This window comes from Mauremys mutica, chromosome 10 (genome assembly GCF_020497125.1).
Source record: "Mauremys mutica isolate MM-2020 ecotype Southern chromosome 10, ASM2049712v1, whole genome shotgun sequence".
In the NCBI taxonomy this organism is placed as follows: domain Eukaryota; kingdom Metazoa; phylum Chordata; order Testudines; family Geoemydidae; genus Mauremys; species Mauremys mutica.
Window position 1 is genome coordinate 85,559,591 of NC_059081.1, and position 26,383 is coordinate 85,585,973.

Genomic DNA, 26,383 nt, shown 5'->3' on the forward strand with positions numbered 1-26,383 from the left:
GAGAGGAGACTTGCAGTGCTTGTCAGGTTCCTTGCATTCGGCAATATCTCCTCTCGTACAGTTCTTCAATCGAACACTGACAATAATGAAAAATAAAAGCAATAATCACAGTCTGACTCACCAGCTGCCCCCTAGAACCATGCAGCCTGCACACAATACATAGGGCCAGCCTCCCTCCCTCCTCCCCCCCCCCCCGCAAAGTAAAAACACACTTGATGGTAACCTTAGGTCAGTCTGCCATTTCCTTTAGTTCATGCAACACGTCTTAGTGTGAAGGCTTGGCTCTCGCAGGTCCACGCGTGACTTCTTCCAGGGCTGAGGCTGAGGGGCTGGTTCCTTCTGTTGTTCCTATTTCAATAACTCGGGAGCTGTGAAAAAACTCAGAATAAGAAATTCTCGGTCCTTCTCTGCTGAGCTATTGTAACATTTTGTGTTACATACTCAGACCCTGCTCTGACTTTGTTAGGGCAACTTTCCATCCGCTAATGGAGCAGCTAGGGGTTCCCCTGCTGTGTCCCCCTCCCATCAGCAGTGGGCCGGGGTGTGGCCCGATCCCCAACCAGCAGAATGGTTCCTGGGGGTGAAACTTACAGCAGCCCCAGGGCTCTTTCAATTTATGCCAAGGACTGACCCACAACAAGCAAGAGAGAGAGGAAAAGGAACCTTAGGAGCCACTTTCTCCATCCCTCATGTGCTATTTGGCTAGGCCTGGGGATCTGCCCCTCTACATTTATTAAGATTTAAAATATCTAAATATGAGCAACAGGGGATGGATCACTTGATGATTACCTGTTCTGTTCATTTCCTCTGGGACACCTGGCAGTGGCCACTGTCAGAAGACTGGATACTGGACTAGATGGACCTTTGGTCTGACCCGGTATGTTCTTATTTATAATGTTGATTTAAGTTAAGTTTACATTTTAACTTTATTAACTTCCTATTTTTTTACCTTGAGACCCATATGTTTCTTGGCCTAGGACTCCTGCACTTACTATTTAACAAACTTCCATCCACTATTTTCCTCATGCTCCTTTGTTCTTTCTGGAAAATGGTCCCTCCCTCAGGACTCTCCCATACACTTCTTCATTCCCCACCCTAGAACATCTACAGATTCCACCGCACCTGCATCATGGACATCCCCCTAAAAACATCTCAGGACAGCAAATGTTGTATTGCACCAACTTGTCTGTAGGAAATCCCATTATCAGATAGAATGGTGGTGATGATGTGCAAATCACATCTCTATAAGCTTTAGTGAAATTCTTTTTAAAAGGAAGTAGAAGTAGGAGACCCTAACTTGAAACTGGCATAAGATGGGTGCTAGGTGTCTCCTGAATTGTCACTCTCAAACTGCTAGCATTCTTAAGGACCAAGAATATCTATGGGGTAGTAAATGCTTATTATTGGTTCATGATATGCTGTAGGTGGAATCTATTGCTGCAGTTGTGTCCTATTATTCTAGAGCTTTCTCCAAGCGGTTTCATTAATAGGAACAAACATGAGAAGACTCTAGTGCCATCTCACGGACTGCCAAGGTAATGGCAGCGGTTTGCCATTTGTGCACTAGTACAGGGTCAAGGGGGAGGCATACCCCACTTTTGAATCCCCATATGGCAATACAGGGTCAGCTGGCTAACATCTGTGGGGTAAGCTACGTATCAGAGGCCCAGGAGGTGAAGTGGGATGGGTGGGACAGAGCCCCAGGGTTCCAGGCCTGCATGTGGGGAAGAAACGGCTCGCCAGAAGTGTCTACTAACTGCTGGTTCTGGTTAGCCTCCCATGAACCCAGCATCGTTGGGGGCTTGGCAGTAGTCGGCGTTCGTGTGAAGGGAGGACTGACCACTCGGGATTGTCTCTGGGCATAGCTGGTTCTTGGGAGGGGGCTGGATGTGTCTGTCCTCTGAAGAAAGAAGAAACCTCAAAGACTCTCTGGGCCAGTCCAGTGGAGCGAGGCTGAGTCAGTCTAGCTGAGCCTCTGGCTCTGTTGCCTAGCCCCGTAGTTCTCAACCAGGGATATGCAGAGCTCTTCCAGGGGGTACATCAGCTCATCTAGATATTTGCCTAGGTTTCCAACAGGCCACATTAAAAAGCAGTAGCTAAGTCAGTACAAACTCCAATTTTATACAGACAATGACTTGTTTATGCTGCTCTGTGCACTATACACTGAAATGTAAGTACAATATTTATATTCTAATTAATGATGGTAAAAGAGAAAGTAAGCAGTTTTTAGTAGTCGTGTGCTGCGACACAGCTGTAGATTTGATTTTGCAAGCAAGTAGTTTTTAAGCGAGGTGAAACTTGGGGTACGCAAGACAAATCAGGCTCCTGAAAGGGGGACAGTGATCTGGAAAGGTTGAGAGCCACTGTCCTAGCCGGTTCGAGGGCTTTATTCTACCCCCTAAGGAAGAAGGATGCAGGGATCTTGTTTTCCAGCCTGGGTGAGGCCTCTGATCTCTGGCCTGAGGGATGAAGGCAACATGGCTTGGTTTGTCTGGGGATCATAACTGGGGCCAAGGGGAATGGGTCTTGGAGAGAAGAGATCCTCTGGGAGTGACAGTGAGGAATCTGGGGAGTGGGGAGAAATTCCCACTTCCCCATTGCTAGGGCCAGTGACTGGTGTTCCAAAGGGGGGGTGAACCTCCTCCCCAGTCAGCGCTCAGCAGGTTCCACCCTCACCCCGGCGGCAAAGGCAGAACCACTTGTAACCCCCAAAGAGATTACATAGATTCCTGGAGCTCTGTCTGCTGGCAGCTCAGGGAGGAGGAGCCAAGGCAAACTCAGAGTTTGCCCAGCAACCAATAAGGAGTGGAGATGCCCCTCCCAGGGAGTTGAGGAGAGGGAGAAGCCATTTTTTGAGGAGAGTCTGGAGCCAGCCAGGAAAAAGGCCAAACTGGCTGTGTGGGGAGCTGGTGAGTCCCAGGCCTGCAAGCAGGGTTCCCCCTGAGAACTGGCCTCTAGGGACCTGACATCAGATTCCCCAGCTGGGTTTTCCTTCCTCACGGATGATTCCCAATTGTTATGTTTGCTGAGAAATTTCCCCAGCCAGGCTGGGTTCGCCTCCAGCTCTCCTGGTGAGACCAGTCCCCACATGGTCAGCGCTGCTAGTCCAGGGCTGATTCCTGCCTGAGGAGGATCCCTGCCAGCGGACAGCAGCCCCTGGAATCGTCCAGCGTCATCCTCAACCCTGAAGATCATTTGTGGAGTTCGTGAGTGCCTTGTCTTTAGTTAGTTAGTCAGGGTATTTGTTTTGGGGACCCTCTACTCCCTGAACTGTGTCCTCAAGCCAGGGAGTGAGGGTTTGAGGATTTTATAATTTACCGCTTATTACACCTGTGGAGGGATTCACCACCTCCTCCCACTTGTGGGTCTTTTGGGCTGTACTGAACCCAGTCAGCCACACTGCTACACCTCTGCAGAGAATTATATAGGTCATCCAGGGCCCCAGCAAAGTACGCGTACCAACAGGACACCAGTTTTGCATTCGTTACATCCAGACACGGGTATTTTAAGTGTGGGCACCGGTGACCCTAAAAATAGTGTTTCCCCTGTTATGTTGTATTTGTTGCCTGTTTAATATAATTGTTGTGTTGAATATATTTTTATGTGTTGTGCTATTTCTTGGAAGTCTCCAACTATCTGGCATATAAGTGGGGATTCCTCTGTAGTTAGAATTTTCTGCCCAAGCTGCCCTGGTGACTCTGCCAGGAAGGAGCGAGGGGGGTGGAGGCACCGCCAACTAATTTCATAACCAAAATAGATTCACCCTACTGAGTGGGTGGCGGGATCCAAAAGAACCCAGACCTGTCCATCAGAACCTGTAAGTAGATTGCCAGTAAAGGAGGTAATCAGGTGGAGAGGGGCGCTACATTGGAGGCACCGCTGGGATCCCGTCTTTTAAACTCAGACCTTATATACACCCCTGCTGTCTTCCTGGGTAATTACGTAAATTACCAGTATGGATTACCAGAAGAGGTTTGTGACTTGGTGTGAGCTGGAGGGGGCTGACCCTGAACGCCACTTCCTGCTCACGAATGTACCCACTGAATGGGACATCAGAAAAATTGAAGAGGAGATTGCTAATGTTAGAGAATGGGGAGCCTGTGTGGTTCGGAGTCAGATGCAAACAAAAGGGGAAGCTACTTTATCCCTTCTTGTAGAGAGCAAGATTATACTGTCTACTGTGGTGACTCCCCATGTAATTCTGCCAGATGGAGAGAAGGATGGATGGAAGGTGACCATACAAGCACAATCACATTTTCCCTCCCCACCTGCCCCACCATCTGAACCTATCAATTTTCAGTCCAAATTGAGAGACTTTCTTAGGCAGGAAGGGAAGACCATGAGTGACTTAAGGACTCTTTTGGGAAGTAGTCCTGTACCTCCCTCCAGTTCTACGGACCAAATAATTTTTGCTATGGGACAAGCAATAGGGGAGTCCATAAAGACAGCATATGAATCGGGTCCTTACAGAAAGCTGAAGTACTTTTCAGGTATTAAACCAGTGCCTGTAGGGGAAGATGACTATGACACTTGGAGGCATCAACTAAATCAGGTGATGCAGGAATGGCAATGTAGTGAGGCTGAAAAGAGGAAACGTGTTGCAGAAAGCCTGCGAGGACCTGCAGGGAATGTAATATGTGCATTAAAGGCCAGCAAGCCGGTTGCCACTGTTGATGACTATCTCTCGGCCATGGAGGATGCCTTTGGGAGCCTAGAGACAGGGGAAGACCTCTACTTTCAATTTCGTTCCTGTTACCAACAGCCAGGTGAAAAACTATCTTCCTATCTTCACAGATTGGAACCGTCCCTTCAGCTGTGCATCCGCCGTAAAGGCATTGAGAGGAGCAAGGAACACCGAGTACGACTAGAACAGGTCATACGAGGTGCCATTTATGATGACTTTCTAATTATGAAATTGAAACTTGTAGACCGCTTGGACAGTCCTCCAGAATTCCATCAATTGCTGCGAGAAGTCCGGGAGGAGGAGGAAAAGAGAACTGTTAGAGAAAGGAATAAGATCTCAGTGAGCAGGACCGTTGCTCCTAACCAACTGAAGGAAGATCCTTGTCTGTCCACCACTGAGGACCTCCATCAACAGCTTAAAACCCTGACAGCACAGCTTACGGAATTGATGACGAGTAAGATGCCTCAGGGATCACTTAGCGAAATTCTTCCACCAACTTTAACGGAAAGAAAGTGCCCTCCTTTTTGCCCAGGAAGAGGAGACCCCAACAGAGAACCTGTAAAGAAAACCTTGGCAACCCTCCCAAGGAACAAGAGATTCTGCTACCGATGTGGTGAGGATGGGCACATTTCCACCCAGTGTGACAACTCAAGGAATGAAGAGAAGGTAGCACAACGAAAAAGGGAGCTACAGGGAAACTCCCAAGGGTCCCAGTAATGGAGCATACTGGGAGCCATCACAGGCCGAGCTCCACTAAGTTGCATTATGAACAGCCTTCCTGGAGCCCATTCCCAGAGGGATTGATAGGCCCAGCAGCGGTAGTTAATGTGATGGTAGAAGGAATTCCTTGTAGGGCCCTGCTGGACAGTGGATCTCAGGTCACCATTATTACTAGAGAATTCCATCGGCAATTCCTGCCTCAAGTGAAGATCTATCCTCTAGAGGGACTGGCAATATGGGGCCTTAGCAATGCTAGTTATCCGTACGATGGGTATGTACTAGTGACTCTAAGTTTTCCTGCAGAACTGGCTGGATGTCTCCAGGAATGTGATACTCTGGCTTTGATTTGTCCTGAGACGCAAAATTCTGATGGCATTCCCATATTGATTGGAACCAACAGCAACATGTTTCGGTCTTTGGCCACTCTTTGTGGTCGTTTGGGCCAGAAGACCCCAGGCATGGTTCACCCTCCAGGGCAAGAGCCTAACCTGGGCAAATCCCGGATGTATTATGACCATGATAGCTGTGTTGATGACTCACTAGGGAAAGTTGTAAGAGTATCCAAAGCGGTTTTGTCCATACCCCCACATGGTGAGATTGACTTGAGAGGAAAACTTGAGAAGCACAGTCGCAGCCTTCCTCCTACAGTGATGATGGAGCCTTCTGATGGAGATAACCTCCCTAGTGGTCTGATGGTTCAGAGAGGTTTATTATCCTTACCACAAATGGAGGAAGCTGGCATTGTGGTAAGAGTAAGAAATGAAACCAACCATCCCATAGCCATCAGGAAAGGAATGGTGTTGGCACGATTGTTTAGGGTAGAGAGTGTCATGAGCCCTGCAACTGCATCCAGAAAGACCTGTAAGGCATTGGATCCTGATCTTTTTAATTTTGGTGACTCTCCTGTATCTCCCAGTTGGAAAGACCGACTGAAAAAACAGCTAAGTGAGAGACCTAATGTGTTTTCCACTGAGGAATGGGATGTGGGGTGTGCCATTAACGTGGAACACACCATTCGTTTGGCAGATGGCAGGCCTTTTAGGGAAAGGTCCCGAAGACTGGCACCTGCAGACATTGAGGATGTGAGAAAGCATATCCATGAACTATTGGAAGCAGGAATAATTTCTGAATCCCGTAGCCCCTATGCATCCCCTATTGTGGTGGTGCGAAAGAAAAATGGGACTGTGCGCATGTGTGTGGACTATCGCACACTGAATAAAAGGACCATCCCAGATCAATACACTGTACCCAGGGTAGATGATGCCTTAGCTTGCCTAGCAGGAAGCAGATGGTTCTCTGTCTTAGATTTACGAAGCGGCTACTACCAGATCCCGATGAGCTCTGAAGACAAAGAGAAAACAGCTTTCATTTGCCCTTTAGGATTCTACCAGTTTGAGAGGATGCCCCAAGGTATCTCGGGAGCTCCTGCTACATTCCAGCGTTTGATGGAAAAGACGGTGGGGGATATGAATTTGTTAGAAGTGCTGGTGTATCTGGATGACTTAATTGTTTTTGGGAAGACTCTGGAAGAGCATGAAGTTCGACTAATGAAAGTGTTAGACCGCCTGGAAGCTAGTGGGTTGAAACTGTCACTTGATAAATGTCAATTTTGTCAGACCCGAGTAAAATATGTAGGCCATATTGTGTCGGCAGAAGGTGTGGCGACTGACTCAGAGAAAATTGAGGCACTAACCACCTGGCCTATACCCAAAGACCTGAAAGCTTTACAGTCTTTTCTAGGCTTCTGTGGATATTACTGCCGATTTGTAAAAAATTACTCCTCCATTGTTAGACCTCTCACCAATTTGACAAGGGGCTACCCCCCAACGTGGAAGAGATCACCCCAACATAAGCTTGCGAGTCCTCCTGAGAGGTATTTCAAGGTGAATGAGCCCTTTGGGGACCGTTGGACCGAGGAATGCAACAACGCTTTCCATACCCTTATTGAGAAACTCACTACTGCACCAGTATTAACCTTTGCAGATCCTACCAAGCCCTATGAACTTCACATAGATGCCAGTCTTGATGGATTAGGAGCAGTTCTCTATCAAAATTATGAGAATCAATGGAAACCTGTGGCCTTTGTCAGTCGAGGGCTGACTGCATCAGAAAGACACTATCCCGTGCACAAACTTGAGTTTTTAGCTCTCAAATGGGCTGTTGTGGACAAACTTCATGATTATCTGTATGGAGCGACCTTTGTAGTAAAAACCGATAATAACCCACTTACTTATGTGCAGACCACAGCTAAACTAGATGCTACTGGGCAGCGATGGATGGCTGCCTTGGCTGCTTATGACTTTAAGCTGCAGTACCGTTTGGGTCAAACCAATGCAGATGCATTGTCCCGTCGCCCTCATAACTCACTTGAGAAAGAGTCTGAGTGGATGGAAATACCTTCTCCTGCTATTCGTGCCACCTGCAAGACCATAATAGGAAAACTGCATTCCCCTTATGTAAATGATGAAAGATATGCTGATACACTGGGGGTATCTGACAAGGCTATACCTACACTTTATGCCAACCTCGTTGGGCTAAAGACTTTTGAATTGCCCCAGTTAACTCCAACTGAATTGAGAAGAGCTCAGTGGAAAGATTCAGACATTAGGCCTGTGCTGGAAGCTGTGGAAAAGGGTGAGAAACCCATCTCCAAGGCTAACTTTCCCCCCAGCACAATTCTTCTCTTAAAAGAGTGGGATCATTTAGTGATCAACAAAGGCTTGTTATTCCGGACCATCCAGACTATAAGGGGCCATGTGCGAAAACAACTGGTCTTACCCCGAGAATACCAGGAGATGGTGTTGAAGTCATTGCACGATGACCATGGTCACTTGGGGGTAGACAAGACTTTGGAATTGGTCAGAGACCGGTTTTATTGGCCCAAAATGATGGCATCTGTGGAAAACCACTGCAACCGGTGCTCTCGGTGCGTTAAGCGGAAGACCCTGCCAAAAAGGGCAGCGCCTATGGTGAACATCACTACAGATGCACCCATGCAATTGGTGTGCATTGACTTTTTGTCATTGGAGCCTGATAGAAAAAACCACACCAGTATACTGGTAATTACTGACCATTTTACAAGGTATTCCCAAGCATATCCCACAAAAGACCAAAAAGCTAGTACAGTGGCCAAAATTTTATGGGACAAATTCTTTATACATTATGGTTTCCCTGCCCGAATCCATTCTGACCAGGGAAGGGATTTTGAAAGCAGACTAATTCATGAACTGACAAAAACCTTAGGAATAAGGAAGTCCAGAGCCACTCCTTACCATCCTCAGGGAGATCCACAACCGGAGAGATTCAACCGGACTTTGCTAAACATGTTGGGAACTCTGCACCCATCCCGAAAGACCAGATGGAGTGAGCATGTCAGTTACCTTGTGCATGCTTATAACTGCAGTAAAAATGAGTCCACTGGATTTTCGCCTTATTATTTAATGTTTGGTAGAGAAGCAAGGCTACCGATTGACTTGTGTTTCGGGATATCCTCTGATGAAGCTAGCGAAACAACTTATCTCCAGTACATTCAAAATCTTAGACGTGACTTGCGGGAAGCTTACAAACTGGCCTCCCAAGCAGCCAGGAAAAGCAACCTTGCCAACAAGCAGAGATATGATAGTCGGGTCCGTGAACAGGATCTGCAGGTAGGAGACAGAGTCTTAATCCGAAATCTAGGTCTCACTGGAAAGCATAAATTAGCTGACCGGTGGAATGGAGACACCTACATAGTGGTTGATAAGCTACCAGACTTGCCTGTATACCGCCTTAGGATGGAAAATGGAAAAAATGTTTGTAAGACTATTCACCGAAACCACCTCTTGCCAGTGGGGCAGTTAATAGGTGAAGAGAACAATAGTGAATGTGGTCCCTCCCAGCGACCCATTACTCGCTCTCGACTAAGGAAGCAAGTTTCTGCAGAAAGAAGCCTTCCTGCACAACTTGAATCTGCTGAGGAGGCAGACAACGAGTCTTTAACCTCCCTTGTAGAAAATGATCCTCATTCACAAAGTAGCAGTGAGGAGGAATTCTTCCCCTATTATCCAACACCTTCTATGCTTCATGAGCTGTTACCTGAGGTAGAAACTATTAAAGAGGGAGAATCTGGGCCTCCTCTAGCTCAAATTCTTAACCCTGAAGCTGCACCATTTGTCCCCCATCAGTCAACAATAGAGCATGATAACCCCTGCCTGCTGGCACCGCCTGAAGAGGCAAGTGGTTTACCAGCTAGTACGGTTCCCCCTCTAGAGGATGTGGGAGAATCCATGCAACCGGCAGAGAGGGAAATCATTGATTGTCCTGCAGCCATTACTGCTGAGAGCCCTGAGAATGAAGAAGCTCCTGTACTTCGACGTTCAGAATGAGAGCGAAAGCCTGTACAGAAACTCACTTATGACGTTCCAGGGACCTCCACCTCTGTCCCTTTGCACTTAGTAAACAGATGGGTGCGGGTGGCCTATTACTGTTTCTGTCTGATAGTTAACAATGGAGACTCCAAGGTTAAGTCATTTATTTCAATATAGTAAGAATGTTATTAATGTACATTGAATAACAATTTCATGTTATTTAAAATTAATATTGTATGTGGACATGGCAATACCTACTTGTTGGTAAATGACATTTATTGTCTACTAAGCAATGTTTATTATTACCTGATGAAGAGGACCTTGCATGCTGTTTTGTGGTTTAATCACTCTTGCCGAGGACGGCAAGGACTTTTGCCCAGGGAGAGTGTAACCCCCAAAGAGATTACATAGATTCCTGGAGCTCTGTCTGCTGGCAGCTCAGGGAGGAGGAGCCAAGGCAAACTCAGAGTCTGCCCAGCAACCAATAGGGAGTGGAGATGCCCCTCCCAGGGAGTTGAGGAGAGGGAGAAGCCATTTTTTGAGGAGAGGCTGGAGCCAGCCAGGAAAAAGGCCAAACTGGCTGTGTGGGGAGCTGGTGAGTCCCAGGCCTGCAAGCAGGATTCCCCCTGAGAACTGGCCTCTAGGGACCTGACACCAGATTCCCCAGCTGGGTTTTCCTTCCTCACGGATGATTCCCAATTGTTATGTTTGCTGAGAAATTTCCCCAGCCAGGCTAGGTTCGCCTCCAGCTCCCCTGGTGAGAGCAGTCCCCACATGGTCAGCGCTGCTAGTCCAGGGCTGATTCCTGCCTGAGGAGGATCCCTGCCAGCGGACAGCAGCCCCTGGAATCGTCCAGCGTCATCCTCAACCCTGAAGATCATTTGTGGAGTTTGTGAGTGCCTTGTCTTTAGTTAGTTAGTCAGGGAATTTGTTTTGGGGACCCTCTACTCCCTGAACTGTGTCCTCAAGCCAGGGAGTGAGGGTTTGAGGATTTTATAATTTACCGCTTATTACACCTGTGGAGGGATTCACCACCTCCTCCCACTTGTGGGTCTTTTGGGCTGTACTGAACCCAGTCAGCCACACTGCTACACCTCTGCAGAGAATTATATAGGTCATCCAGGGCCCCAGCAAAGTACGCGTACCAACAGGACACCAGTTTTGCATTTGTTACATCCAGACACGGGTATTTTAAGTGTGGGCACCGGTGACCCTAAAAATAGTGTTTCCCCTGTTATGTTGTATTTGTTGCCTGTTTAATATAATTGTTGTGTTGAATATATTTTTATGTGTTGTGCTATTTCTTGGAAGTCTCCAACTATCTGGCAAATAAGTGGGGATTCCTCTGTAGTTAGAATTTTCCGCCCAAGCTGCCCTGGTGACTCTGCCAGGAAGGAGCGAGGGGGGTGGAGGCACCGCCAACTAATTTCATAACCAAAATAGATTCACCCTACTGAGTGGGTGGCGGGATCCAAAAGAACCCAGACCTGTCCATCAGAACCTGTAAGTAGATTGCCAGTAAAGGAGGTAATCAGGTGGAGAGGGGCGCTACACACTCCAGAAGTTTGCTTGTCTCAGAAGTTGGGGAGGGGCAGCAGGGGGGCAGCCTGTCTGTGTATGGAATGGGGAAGCCACTGCTCTGGATCTGTCTCGCTCGCTCTTGGCAGCTGTGAGGCTTGACAGGCCAGAGTGAACCAGTCACCTCTTGTCTAGGCCTAGAGACAAGGCACTGCTGCAGTCACAGTAAAGACTTTCCAGTTCCTGGACCTCTTCAGGTCAAGTGACTCAACCCTAATTGCCCCTGAGCAACTGGGAGCAGACAAGCGGTGCAGTGCTATCGCTCACAAGGCAAAGATCTGGCACAGACCTCTCCAGTGCTGTTACCTGTCCAGCGGCTTCTCACTTGGAACTGACCTATTGCCATAAGCACCTTGGTCACTTGGTGGTTGGATTTTGCCGACGTTTCCATGTAGATTAAGCTTTCACTGTTTGCAGTGTTTGGATGCACTAGCCTTGCAGACGGCTTGGTTTGGATATTCAGAGCGAGATCTTGTCCAAAGTGGGGGGCGGGGGGGTGAGGAGAAAGGAGTCAACACATTAATACCACCGGGTCAAAGCAGGGGCACAACTGCAACCATAGATGCACTAACAGGCTCTCCTGGGCTGAGATTTGAAGCCCACAAGTCAGGAAGTTGGCAGATAAGGCTACTGCACTCAGCCTCCCTGCCCCCTACTCACCCTACTCCTCTCTCCGCTAGAGCTGGTCAGGGACTCTTTGCCAACGTGTTTCTATTGGAAAATGCTGGTGTGGCAAAGCAGAAACGTGTTGTTAAGCCAAACACGCACGTTTCCACAACTTTCCTCAAGAACGTTCTTCAAGCCCAGGCTGGCGTTGGGGTGAGAACCCATTTCTCCCCCTCCCCCCAGCCCAGACTAGCCACAGCTCTGTGTGTAACGCGATCCCTTGGGGTGTGGGAGGCCCAGGTTTGAATCCCTGCTCTGCCTGGTGCCTCTATTTCTCACACAATGGAAGTCTTGTTTTCCAGCCAGTCCTAACCCCCACCAGAGCCCTGGAGAAGAGGCATCACAACAACCTTTGTCTGCATGATCAAATGGTGCTAGGCAAGGGCACATGCTATTGATCACGTGTCCAGCTGACACACAGCCTGCGGCTATAGCTGTATTTCACCCTTGTATGTCTTCAAAACAGCTAACTCAGGTGACTGGCACCCAAGTTGACCTAGCCTGGCTGGCAGCAGCCACATGGCAACTCCCTCCCAAATTGTGTCCCCACTGGTGCTGCGCACTCCCGTTCGTGTTGCTCTGGCTTCTGGAGGCACAGCCCGTGGTTCTGTCTGCTGCAGTACGCCGAACCACTCTAATTCCTTCCCAGGGGATTGTGGGAGAACTCCACAAACTCTCCTTCTGGGCGCACCAGGGGAATTGTGGGAAGACACTGGAGGCCTATCAGCACTGGAATCGTTTATTCTGCACCCTCACTGCAAAGTGGGTGGGTTTGTGTGTGGATGGGTGGGGGGTTAACGGCACTGAAGACCTACCCATGTTTGACACAGAGGCCCACTAGTGGTTTGTTACTCTGTGTCAGCGACTCTTGTCGGGCATGACACACTCACCAGTGTGGTGAGTGATACTTATTTAAAAGGTGATGTGGAATATGTCATTTGAAATTTAACACCACATTGCACCGTCACTGTGAAATGTTTCTAACAACTCTGTAGCTGAAATCACAGATATTCATTCCCAGGGCTGGCCTTACCATGAGGCAAACTGAGGTGGCAGCCTCAGGTGCCAGACTGTGGGCGGGCACCACTAGGACTCAGAGTGTAGAAAATGTGTCTGGTTCCGGTGCATATGTATTCTCCCTGCTCTAGATGCACAGAGCTGGTGGAGGGCTGTGCTGGAGGAAGGAGGGCACAAGAGACATAACAGGAGGCAGGAGAAAAGGTGAGCGAGAATAACAGAAAGCAGCAGGAGCTGCAGGGAGAGAGAGGAGGAGGCGCCTCTTATGTACCTCTCCAGCACCCCCAGGAGCCTGGACTGATTCACACCAGCTTCTTAGGGAGCTTCCTGTTTCCTGCTGCTTCCCTGAACCCACTTGAGGAGAACAGGCAGTCACCTGACATAATAGGAGCCAGTTAGGCCCTTAAGATGCTGATATCTTCCTTAAGTCTAGATGATCCAGGACTGTGGACCCACTTGAGCAGTAGCCTGAGGGACTTCCTTGTTCTGCGTGGGCCACAGCAAGTGAAACTTCATGTTCCCCAAGGACAATGAAAATAGAAGTTTCCATCCAACACATTACTGGCATGAAAACCCCAATGGTGACAAAGTGGAGAGGCCACGGCTTATGTACTCAGAAACCCAGAATGCTGCATACTGTTTTTGTTGCAAACTCTTCCAGTCTAATGTTCCAGCCACATTGGGTGCTACAGGAACAAAGGACTAGAAAAATCTGGCAAGAAATCTGGCATGCCATGAGAAGGCAGCAAATCACCAGAGAGCATTGCATAGGTGGAAAGAGCTTGAGATGGGACTAAGGTTAAAGGCCACCCTAGATGATCAGCATCAAGAGAATATTGCATCAGAGTCTCTGTACTGGCAAAATGTTCTGAAAATGCTTCCTACCCAAAACCTAGCACTTCAGATCAGCTGTCTGTGCCAAACAATGGAAACTTCCTTAAAACTGTGGTGCTGATGGCTGAGTTTGATGCTGTACTCCAGGAGCATCTAAGAAGAGTCACCACTCAAGAAATGTACATACACCACTACCTTGGAAAAACCATTCAAAATGAGATCATATAGTTACTGGTAACAAAAATCAAACAGAAGATTGTGGCAGATTTGAAGTCAGCAAGATATTACTAAAAAGAACAGGAGGACTTGTGGCACCTTGGAGACTAACAAATTGATTTGAGCATAAGCTTTCGTGGGCTACAGCCCACTTCATCGGATGCATGCAGTGGAAAATACAAGAGGAAGCGATATATACACAGAGAACCTGAAACAATGGGTGTTACCATACACACTCTAATGAGAGTGATCAGTTAAGGTGAGCCTTTACCGGCAGGAGAGGGGAAAAAGAATTTGTAGTGGTACTCAAAATGGTCCATTTGCAGCAGTTGACTTCTGGGCTGCACACCTAACATCAGCCATATGGAATAAATGACTTTAATGGTGCATTTTGTGACAAGAGAAGAACCTAGTGAAAATGTCCTTGCAATGGTGACTGTCAGAGAGCATTTTCTAGAATTTATTGACATTGATGATACTCCAGGAGCTGGTATGACAAATGTGCTTCTTAAAAAGCTGGAAGATACAGGAATTGCGATAGCTGACATGAGAGGTCAGGGCTACGATCATGGTGCCAACGTGAGAGGAAAGAACAGAGGAGTGCAGACACGGATCCGAGAGTTAAACCCTCGAGCTTCTTTTGTCCCATGCAGTTCTCATTCATTGAACTTGGTGGTCAGTGATGCAGCATCAGCTTCTAGTGAGGCTGCTGAATTTTTTTAGTGTAATTCAAAGCAGCTATGTTTTTTTCTCTGCATCGACTCGTCGATGGCAAGTTTTGAAGCAACATCTGGGAACATTCTGTCTGACATGGAAACCTACCGATGCACACTGTGAACCCTCTGAACAAACCCACCAAAGCTCAGAAAAGTCTCTAAGATCCAAGAAAGTTAGCAGCTGAAACAGATGGCAAAATGGGATTTATGACCTCTAACATCGCTGGTAGCCAGTGGGGCCTTGCTATATTGCTCACTGCTAGGAGAATGGCGTTCACGTAAACATTTACTTATAAACTGTTCAGTGTGAAAGCCTGAAGTGCAGCACTTGGGGAACACGCTGCCATGGTGTTTTTGGAAGAGAGAATCTGCCAAATGCTGAGATTTTACTGCAGTGCACTCACCTCAAAGATGAATTCCCGCTGAGCAGCAAGATCTATCTTATTGCCGACTAAAACAATCACGAGCTCATTGGGAAGAAATTCCTTCTCTAATTCCCTCAACCATGGCTTTGCTCTCGCAAAAGTTGCCTGGAAAGGTGTGAGAGAGACACACACACACACCGACATTAAATCAACAGATACTCAGCAGCTGTCACATGGCCCAAAGGAGATTGGCAGGTGAGGGGTAAAAATGGTAGAAACAAATGGGTTATGGGCTTGACAGATAGTGATGCTAGGAGCACTACTCAGCATGGAACCAGCTCTAAATATACTTGCTTCCCCAAAGCCAAGGATGACTTCTCCTCCATCAGACATGACTCAACCACCATGGATCCCCAGTGGGTCGTAGACCCAGCCTACAGGTGATGGGCTGAGGTGATTGGGCTCTCTTGTGATGGGGTAAGGATTCTTAGAAGCTTGGTCTACCTCTTCAATAAAGCTCTGTTACTGTGAGATGTTACTCGTCAGCAGCCGATGGTCTCCTCCTTCTGTAACTACCATGGCAGTAATACAGACATATGGCCCTCGGTGTTGCGGTTCCTGTGTGTTGCGTATTACCATTAAAAGGGAAAAAACTTCCTAACGTAGTGGGAGATCATGCGACATGTCCCCCTGGAACAGTCCATCAGAAACAGACATTAGTGTAACTCATTTTATCTCTCTCTAAGTCAGGGCTTGGCAACCTTTCAGAAGTGCTGTGCCGAGTCTTCATTTATTCACTCTAAGTTAAGGTTTTGCGTGCTAGTCATACCTTTTAATGTTTTTAGAAGGTCTCTTTCTATAAGTCTATAATATATAAACTAAACTATTGTTGTCTGTAAAGTAAATAAGGTTTTTAAAATGTTTAAGAAGCTTCATTTAAAATTAAATTAAAATGCAGGGCCCCCCGGACCGGTGGCCAGGACCCGGGCAGTGTGAGTGCCACTGAAAATGAGCTTGCGTGCCGCTTTCGGCACCCGTGCCATAGGTTGCCTACCCCTGCTCTAAGTGGTGTTGGTGCCACTAGATGGGACAGGACGCCACACCCAGGTGTGTGTGGGTTACATGAGGGTAGGGGAACAAAGAGCACTTAGTAATGCTCCCTCATTACCTACTTGGCTGGTGAGCTGGACTGGGCTGGGAGGCAGGGGTAGACAGAGAAATCTTGGCTTTGAGGGGGAAAACGTGAGCATTTATTGCCCACTGTAAGTGAAATGTCTGTACCAGTTCCTTGCATGTCTTCACCCATCTTTACCAGAAGAGAAGGATAAACCTGCCCATGATGTGTAGCCCTTACGTGATGTGCGCAGGAAAAAGCAGTCTTGGTTGAAATGTCTGGAGACGTATTGGGAAGCGACCCTACACTAGAACTATTGCAGCCTACCAGCGGCGTGGCTGCATGATCAGGATTCACTTGGGATATTTTAGAAAGATAAAGACAAACCCTTCTGGAGGAGAGAGGCAGGAGAACAAGCCATCGCTGCTCTTACCTTTCTGGCTATGTCAAATACAAGAAGGGCAGCATTCGCCCCCCTGTAATAAAGATGGCAAACACCATGGTACTTCTCCTGTCCTGCAGTGTCCCAGATCACAAGCTTGATCGTGGCAGTCTCTAAACATACCAGCTGGGTGAAGAAAGAACCTGGAAGCAACAGAGATGGGACAGCTCCTTGAGAAAGCCATAGCATGCACCTTAATTAATGTTAACCTTCATCTCGGTGATCTGTGTGAAAGATGGGTGTCGAGATTCGGTTGGAAAGGGTTGCGGGGGGAGGGAGGATGAGAGAGAGAGAATTAAAACACCCCCTCCTCCACCAAAAGCAATGCAACAAACAGGCTGGTGAACTGGTCTTACCCAATAACAGTCCGGTAGTACACCAATGCACGTCAGCAGGGTGTAGCTGGGAGATGGGGAGGGGAAAGAGAAATGAGAACAATGGTTCTTGCTCAGTCCATCAATATTGGTGGCATTAGCAAGCTTTGATTTTGCAGCTGTCTAGCTGGAGGAAATGTGATGGCAGGGCGGGAATTAGGAGTCTTGAGTTCTAATCCAGCTGTATAGTGCCTGGCCCCTGTTGGGTGCTGCTGTAACAGAAATACTGCAATCTCCCAGACACTGATTTGTATGACCTTTCTGTCTCAGCTTGCCCAGATGGAAAATGGGTCTAATTAAAATCCACCTCCCTGGAGTGCTGTGAAAGCCAGCAAATGTCTGCAAAATGTTTGAAGATCCTTGGTCTGAAAGTGCTATAGCAGCTCAAATGTGCGGCTGTGCACAGTAGACAGGCAGAAGCCATCTGTTAAGGGCCAGATTGTCTGACAAATACACGGGCTCGAGGTAGAGGGGGCAGTACAGAGCCAAAGCTCTCCAGAGAGCCCTGGGAGGGAGAGAAGCTTTCTCTGAGTGCCACGTAACGTAGACGAATGACACCACACTCCTTGGTGTAGGCACTGTGACTGCCTGGTTTGTGTGGCAGAGTGGAAGACCCCTTGGGGCCTCCATCCCCACTCTCCTGGCAAAGGTCAGGGCCCTTCTTTAAAACAGGAAGAAAAGGGTCTTTCTGCCTATTTCTGACGTAAAGACACCGAGCCAGATCCTTGCTTATGTAAATTGGCCTTGCCTCCGTTGAAGTCAATATCTAACAGATGGGGATCAGTCCCATGAACATCAATGGCCTCCCTAGCTCATACCAGGGTCTGTAAGCTTGCAAAACTTCCTAAAGAGACTTAACTGACCCTGTGTTGACATCTCCAATAAAAACTAAAGCTATGTTTTCCACTAATGTTGCCTACTGAGATGAATGTTTTTGTTTCTGATGATGGGAGCGCGTAGCAGAACTGGGTGAATAATGGTGGTTTGGTTTTGTTGTTGGCAATTTGAAAAGTCAAAACCAAATTGATTGCAAGTCCAACACCACATGAAATGTTTCAAAGATTTTGACTCTACATCGAGAGAAATTTTATTCTGGGTCAAATGAAACATTTATTTTAACTTTGACCATTCGGAATAATTTTTTTTTAAATAAGACTAAAGGAATTTTTGAAAGTCATTTCAAACAAAAAAAATGAAACGTGATTTTTTTTCAGTTTTTTTTTTTAACGATTTAGTGAAACTACCATGAATTTACAAGGTGGGTGAGATAAGATCTTATCGCGGACCAACCTCTGTTGGGAAGGGACACACTTTCATGCTACACAGAGCTCTTCTTCAGGTCTGAGGAAGGAACCGGAGTGTTACAGCTAAATACTCCGCTTCCTACCCAGACCCTGAAGCGCTCTGTAAAGCTCAAAAGCTTGTCCCCTCTAGGGTGACCAGACAGCAAGTGTGAAAAATCGGAATGGGGGTGGAGGGTAACAGGCACCTAGATAAGATAAAGCCCCAAATATTGTGACTGTCCCTGTAAAATTGAGACATCTGGTCACCCTAGTCCTCTCGACCAACAGAAATTGGTCCAATAAAACACCTCCCTTGTCTCTTCAATATTCTGGGACCAACCTGGCTACATGAACACTGTTACCAAAAACTCCTAAAATGTGGTGGTGTCCCTGGCTATGCAGCTGTTTCAGAAAAAATGTTCAGCTGAAATTTCACCTAGTTCTAGTGTGAGTGGGTTTCTGTTGAAACACCAGGAAAATGTCAAAGGCAGGTTTGCTGATCACATTGGAGAGGCTAGATGGGCTGCTTTGACTAGAGTGACTGGAGCGATATCATGGGCAGAGCTGCTGGGAGTCTGGGAAGATAGCCTTTTAAATGTCATCCGTTGGAGGCTCTGTTGTCATACGTCCTCTGTCACAAACAGGGCAGAACAGAGTGTTACGTCTGTTTTTCTGACACCCAGGAATTATACAAGGGGTGGTTCCAACCCAAACCCACTAGATCGGACTCTGAAGCCCAGTTCCTAGGATTCCAGGATGCGCCTGTGTCAGTTTCTGCAGCGAGAGTAAGAACATGGTGCAATGTCGCAGTGAGCGCCGGGACTGGGCCTGGCACCCATCCAGAGATAATGCAGTGTGATTGGTAGTATTTCTGTGGGGGCACCTGGGAGAGCCAGGACTAGGGGGAGAGCACGGAGAGAATGCAGAGGGGAAAATCTATAACATTTAATAGTAAATGGTGAACACTCTCTTGGGTTACTCAGAACTGCAGGTGTAGACCAAAACTCTCCACCGATGTGACCTATTTAAATGCTGCACCACCTGCAATGACCCGCTAGCTGTCACTCTGACTCCACAATGAACACAGCTGTGTTGCTGGTCCCCTGTTCATGATTTCCTGTCTCCAATCTACCCCAGCAGAGAAATGTGTCCTGCATATGGCCTGACCCTCCCTGCCAGTGAACTCCAAAGGCACTTTGCCACTGGTGTCGGTGGAGCAGGAGATGCTGAGGCCAGACTTTTTTCAGACGTGCTTCTTAGGTTGGTGCCTAAAGATCCAGCTCTGAAGAGCAGCATCAGACAAGGCCCAGCTTTTAAAATGGGCACATCAGCCTGCACAGGTTGCGCCACCTTAACCAGACTTTTCCGGATCTCGTCGTTGTCAGTCCTGTGCCTGAGCTGAGAAACCAAACTAACCCCGGGCTCACGGGCTGTAACGTTGGGGGTCTGTTGGGTCACGTTCCGTTAGCCGCCAGAGCTGCCAGCTGGAGCCCCTAACCCTGCCTGCTGAGTGACGTCCTGCTGCTTCTCTGCTGGGCCTGAGAGCTTAAGCAAAACCAAACTTCACGCTAGCGTCGCTCCGCTGACTTCAGCAGAGAGACTCCTGCTACAAGGGAGACGCAGATTAGGCCCTTTGTGTTGCACCGAAGGATTAGTTCATTGCTGCCACTCACTCACATCCCACAGTGGGCACGGATTCCCTGATGTCGTTTTTCACACGGCGGAAGGCTGTGCTTGACTTTCCCACGGCCGCGCTCCCCAGCAGAACCACCTTGGAGGTGATTCTATGAACAAGAGGCTGCTAGGCAGCTCTCTAACTCCACATTCTACAAGCCATTACCCTCTGATCCCACTGATGATTACCAAAAGAAACTACACCATCTGCTCAAAAAACTCCCTGAGAAAGCACAGGAACAGATCTGTACAGACACATGCCTAGAACCCCGACCAGGTGTATTCTATTTGTTACCCAAGATCCATAAACCTGGAAATCCTGGATGCCCCATCATCTCAAGCATTGGCACCTTAACAGCAGGATTGTCTGGCTATGTGGACTCTCTCCTCAGGCCCTATGCTACCAGCACTCCCAGCTATCTTCGAGACACCACTGACTTCCTGAGGAAACTACAATCCATCGGTGATCTTCCAGAAAACACCGTTCTGGCCACTATGGACGTGGAAGCCCTCTACACCAACATTCCACACAAAGATGGACTACAAGCCATCAGGAACAGTATCCCCGATAATATCACGGCAAACCTGGTGGCTGAACTTTGTGACTTTGTCCTTACCCACAACTATTTCACATTTGGGGACAATATATATCTTCAAGTCAGTGGCACTGCTATGGGTACCCGCATGGCCCCTCAGTATGCCAACATCTTTATGGCTGGCTTAGAACAACGCTTCCTTAACTCCCGTTCCCTAACGCCCCTACTCTACTTGCGCTACATTGATGACATCTTCATCATCTGGACTCATGGAAAAGAAGCCCTCGAGGAATTCCACCGTGATTTTAACAATTTCCATCCCACCATCAACCTCAGCCTAGACCAATCCACACAAGCGGGTCCATTTCCTAGACACTACTGTGCTGATAAGCAATGGTCACATAAATACCACCCTATACTGGAAACCCACTGACCGCTATACTTACTTACATGCCTCCAGCTTCCATCCCGGACACACCACACGATCCATTGTCTACAGCCAAGCTCTAAGATACAACCGTATTTGCTCCAATCCCTCAGACAGAGATAAACACCTACAAGATCTCTATCAAGCATTCTTAAAACTACAATACCCACCTGCTGAAGTGAAAAAACAAATTGACAGAGCCAGAAGAGTATCCAGAAGCCACCTACTACAGGACAGGCCTAAAAAAGAAAATAACAGAACGCCACTAGCCATCACCTACAGCCCCCAGCTAAAACCTCTCCAGCGCATCATCAAAGATCTACAACCTATCCTTAAAGATGATCCCTCACTCTCACAGATCTTGGGAGACAGGCCAGTCCTCGCTTATAGATAGCCTCCCAGCCTGAAGCAAATACTCACCAGCAACCGCACACCATACAACATAAACACTAACCCAGGAACCTATCCTTGCAACAAAGTCCGATGCCAGCTCTGTCCACATATCTATTCAAGTGACACCATCATAGGACCTAATCACATCAGACACGCCATCAGGGGCTCGTACACCTGCACATCTATCAACGTGACATATGCCATCATGTGCCAGCAATGCCCCTCTGCCATGTACATTGGCCAAACCGGACAGTCTCTACGCAAAAGAATAAATGGACACAAATCTGACATCAGGAATCATAACATTCAAAAACTAGTGGGAGAACACTTCAACCTCTCTAACCACTCAGTGACAGACTTGAAGGTGGCAATTTTGCAACAAAAAAACTTCAAAAACAGACTCTGTGATGGGCCAGGTGCCCCAGCGCCCCCTCGTGGCAGGGGCGGGTTGGGGCCTAGTGCTGCACCACTCGCTTGTCCTTTGGTCTGCCCCTGGTAGCCGGCGTATTACGGCCTAGCGGCCAGAGTCTATGGACACCCCCTCCGGGGTGGAGTAGCACGGCCTGGCGGCCGGAGTCCGTAACCGCCCCCCCTCTCGGGGCGGGGTAGCGCGGCCTAGCGGCCGGAGTCCGCAAGCGCCCCCTTCGGGGCGAGGTAGCACGGCCTAGCGGCCGGAGTCCATACACACCCCTTCGGGGCGGGGTAGCGCGGCCTAGCGGCCGGAGTCCATAAGCGCCCCCTTCGGGACGGGGTAGCGCGGCCTGGCGGCCGGAGTCCATAAGCGCCCCCTTCGGGACGGGGTAGCGCGGCCTGGCGGCCGGAGTCCATAAACCCCCCCCTTCGGGGCGGGGTAGCGCGGCCTGGCGGCCGGAGTCCGTAAACCCCCCCCTTCGGGGCGGGGTAGCGCGGCCTGGCGGCCGGAGTCCGTAAACCCCCCCCTTCGGGGCGGGGTAGCGCGGCCTGGCGGCCGGAGTCCGTAAACCCCCCCCTTCGGGGCGGGGTAGCGCGGCCTGGCGGCCGGAGTCCATAAACCCCCCCCTTCGGGGCAAGGTAGCACGGCCTAGCGGCCGGAGTCCATAAACCCCCCCCTTCGGGGCAAGGTAGCACGGCCTAGCGGCCGGAGTCCATACACACCCCTTCGGGGCAGGGTAGCGCGGCCTAGCGGCCGGAGTCCATAAACCCCCCCCTTCGGGGCGGGATAGCGCGGCCTAGCGGCCGGAGTCCATAAACCCCCCCCTTCGGGGCGGGGTAGCGCGGCCTAGCGGCCGGAGTCCATAACCCCCCCCTTCGGAGTGGGGTAGCGCGGCCTAGCGGCCGGAGTCCAGAAATACCCCCTTCGGGGTGGGGTATTACAGGGTGGGGTAGGGGGACTCGGGCCCTCCCTCTCCACCGAGCCCCGACCCAGGGCCCTGTTTGTGGCAAGTTCTCCTTGCCTCCCGCTCGGCGGGGATCCGCCCGCAACACGCCGAGCGGTACTGCGGCTTTAAGGCTGTCAGTCTCTACAATGCCCCTGGGTCACTTCCTACCCTGCCTGGCCGGACGTCTGCGTTGTGGGAGCGGCTCCCCCGTAGGTCCGTCACTGCCGGCGTCCCTCCCCGGGGGCTCCGGGTCGGCCCCGGTTCGGCTGGCGCCTCGGTCCGAGCTCCTGGGCTCTCCCTCTGCAGAGGCTGACGGTCTGCGTCCTTCTCCCCCGGTGGCCACCCCTGACTGAGCAGACCTGCAGGCTTTTATACTGGTGTGCCAGTTGGAGCATGCCCAGCAGAACTTCCTGGGCGTGGCTTCCTCTGCTAGTAAAGAAGGGTTAACCCCTGCTGTACCAGTGCGGGGCTGCCCTGCCCCGTCACAGACTCCAAAGAGAAACTGCTGAACTCGAATTAATATGCAAATTAGATACAATTAACACTGGCCTAAACAGAGACTGGGAATGGTTGGGTCATTACACTAACTGAATCTATTTCCCTATGTTAAGTTCTCCTCACACCTTCTATGGGCCATCTTAATTATCACTTCAAAAAGTTTTTTTTCCTCCTGCTGATGATAGCTCATCTCAGTTGATTAGACTTTTCCTGTTGTTATGCATACTTCCACCTTTTCATGTTCTCTGTATGTATAAATATCCCGTCTGTGTGTTCCATTCTGTGCATCCGAAGAAGTGAGCTGTAGTTCACGAAAGCTCATGCTAAAATAAATTTGTTAGTCTTTAAGGTGCCACAAGTATTCCTGTTCTTTTTGCGGTTACAGACTAACACAGCTGCTACTCTGAAACCTGTCACCTTGGAGATGTAGGCTTGCTCCGTGGATGGCCCCGCCCCCACCTGCTGCGTTCTTCTTGGGGCCATATTATGCAAAGAAGAGAGAACCCTGTTCAAAAGGCATTGACAGTGCGCTCCAGGGCCCTCGGATGATTAGCTGCGTACACTCTAAAGATCAGAGGGGTAGCCGTGTTAGTCTGGTGCTGTAGAAGCTGCAAAGAATCCTGTGGCACCTTATAGACTAACAGACGTTTTGCAGCATGAGCTTTCGTGGGTGAATACCCACTTCTTCGGATGCAAGCAGTGGAAATTTCCAGGGGCAGGTGTATATATAAGCAAGCAAGAAGCAAGCTAGAGATAACGAGGTTAGATCAATCAGGGAGGATGAGGCCCTGTTCCAGCAGCTGAGGTGTGAAAACCAAGGGAGGAGAAACTGGTTCTGTAATTGGCAAGCCATTCACAGTCTTTGTTTAGTCCTGAGCTGATGGTGTTAAATTTGCAGATGAACTGGAGCTCAGCAGTTTCTCTTTGAAGTCTGGTCCTAAAGTTTTTTTGCTGTAGGATGGCCACCTTAAGATCTGCTATTGTGTGGCAAGGGAGGTTGAAGTGTTCTCCTACAGGTTTTTGTATATTGCCATTCCTAATGTCTGATTGGTGTCCATTTATCCTTTTCCTTAGAGACTGTCCAGTTTGGCCGATGTACATAGCAGAGGGGCATTGCTGGCATATAATGGCATATATTACATTGGTGGACGTGCAGGTGAATGAACCGATGATGGTGTGGCTGATCTGGTTAGGTCCTGTGATGGTGTTGCTGGTGTAGATATGTGGGCAGAGTTGGCATTGAGGTTTGTTGCATGGGTTGGTTCCTGAGCTAGAGTTACTATGGTGCGGTGTGCAGTTGCTGGTGAGAATATGCTTCAGGTTGGCAGGTTGTCTGTGGGCGAGGACTGGCCTGCCACGCAAGGCCTGTGAAAGTGTGGGATCATTGTCCAGGATGGGTTGTAGATCCCTGATGATGCGTTGGAGGGGTTTGAGCTGGGGACTGAATGTGATGGCCAGTGGAGTCCTGTTGGTTTCTTTCTTGGGTTTGTCTTACAGTAGGAGGCTTCTGGGTACACATCTGGCTCTGTTGATCTGTTTCCTTATTTCCTCGTGTGGGTACTGTAGTCTTGAGAATGCTTGGTGGAGATTTTCTAGGTGTTGGTCTCTGTCTGCGGGGTTAGAGCAGATACGGTTGTACCTCAGTGCTTGGCTGTAGACAATGGATCTTCTGGTGTGCCCAGGTTGGAAGCTGGAGGCATGAAGGTAGGCATAGCGGTCGGTAGGTTTTCGGTATAGGGTGGTGTTAATGTGACCACCACTTATTTGCACCGTGGTGTCTAGGAAGTGGACCTCCCATGTAGATAGGTCCAGGCTGAGGTTGATGGAGGGGTGGAAGCTGTTTCATGATTTCAACATCATGAAACATCCTCAGGGCCTCATCCTCCCTGATTGATCTAACCTCGTTATCTCTAGCTTGCTTCTTGCTTGCTTATATATACACCTGCCCCTGGAAATTTCCACTGCTTGCATCCGAAGAAGTGGGTATTCACCCACGAAAGCTCATGCTGCAAAACGTCTGTTAGTCTATAAGGTGCCACAGGATTCTTTGCTGCACACTCTAAAGAGTTAGGCCCCAGGCCTCGATTTCCCACTCAGCGTAGCAGGAGACGTGGCTCCAGTTTAACCCTGATATTCTATGATTCTATCTGCTATTCTATGATGCTGTATGATTTAGTTGGGAATTGGCCCTGCTTTGAGCAGGGGGTTGGACTAGCTGAGCTCCTGAGATCCCTGCCAACCCTGATATTCTATGATCCTCCCTGCACCCCTGTTCCAATCATTCAAGCTCAACATGCTTAAAAGAATCCTAATGGGAGTCTAAACCTACGGGTACATGTACAGTACAGGGGGGCTGTACCGACATAGCTCTGTCACTGTATTGGCCAATATAACGCCGTGGTATAGACACAGCCAACACCAACAGAAATGGGGTTTCCTTTAGTGTAGGCCACCACTTCCCCGACAGACAGGCACTTCAGCGATGGAAGCCTTCTTCTGTCAACACAGCTGCAGCCACCGTGCGGGTTAGGTTGCCATGGCAATGTCACGCAGGAGTGTGGCCAACCACAGGGCAACGTGCTGATCTAACTTAGGTGTAGACCAAGTCTAATCCATAGACTCATCAACAGCCTGATCTGCTGTGGCCACAGTCACAATGTCAGGTGGCCTCTCGTAGCAGCACTGTGAACTCCAGACTCCCGATCCTAAATACTGGTCACTGCGCTCCAACCTGTTTCCCCCCCAATACCTGACCTCCTGAGAAAGCTCTTCCGTCAATACACTGGCTTGGGCTCTTGGAACAAACTTGATACAGGTGCTCCCAAAGCTTCCAGCGCTAGGTTCACAAGGGGCAGTCCGGATGCACAGCCATGAATCAGTCAGACTTTTTCCTTACCAAGAAACCTCACTGGCCCTATGCCTGTGGTTCTCAGGAGTCTCAAAGGCCAGGTGAGGCTGGCTATGGTGGGAGGCCTGGGGGTGGGGTGGGGGGAACCATCAGTGGCTGAACTTTCAACCCTAGCAAATAGCTTCTCTTGAAGTCAGTTTGTAGTGCTTGGTGTTATGAAGATGGGCCACATTTTCAAGGCTATATTCAGTCTCTGGTCTGGCTCAGCTCAGTGCACCAACTGAATGTGGGGGG

The 26,383-nt window shown here is 49.0% G+C and overlaps 1 pseudogene; it reads right to left on the reverse strand.

Annotated features, from left to right (window-relative positions):
- Nucleotides 1-246: 246 nt before the first annotated feature.
- Nucleotides 247-23,724, reverse strand: LOC123378884 (annotated as a pseudogene).
- Nucleotides 23,725-26,383: the final 2,659 nt, after the last annotated feature.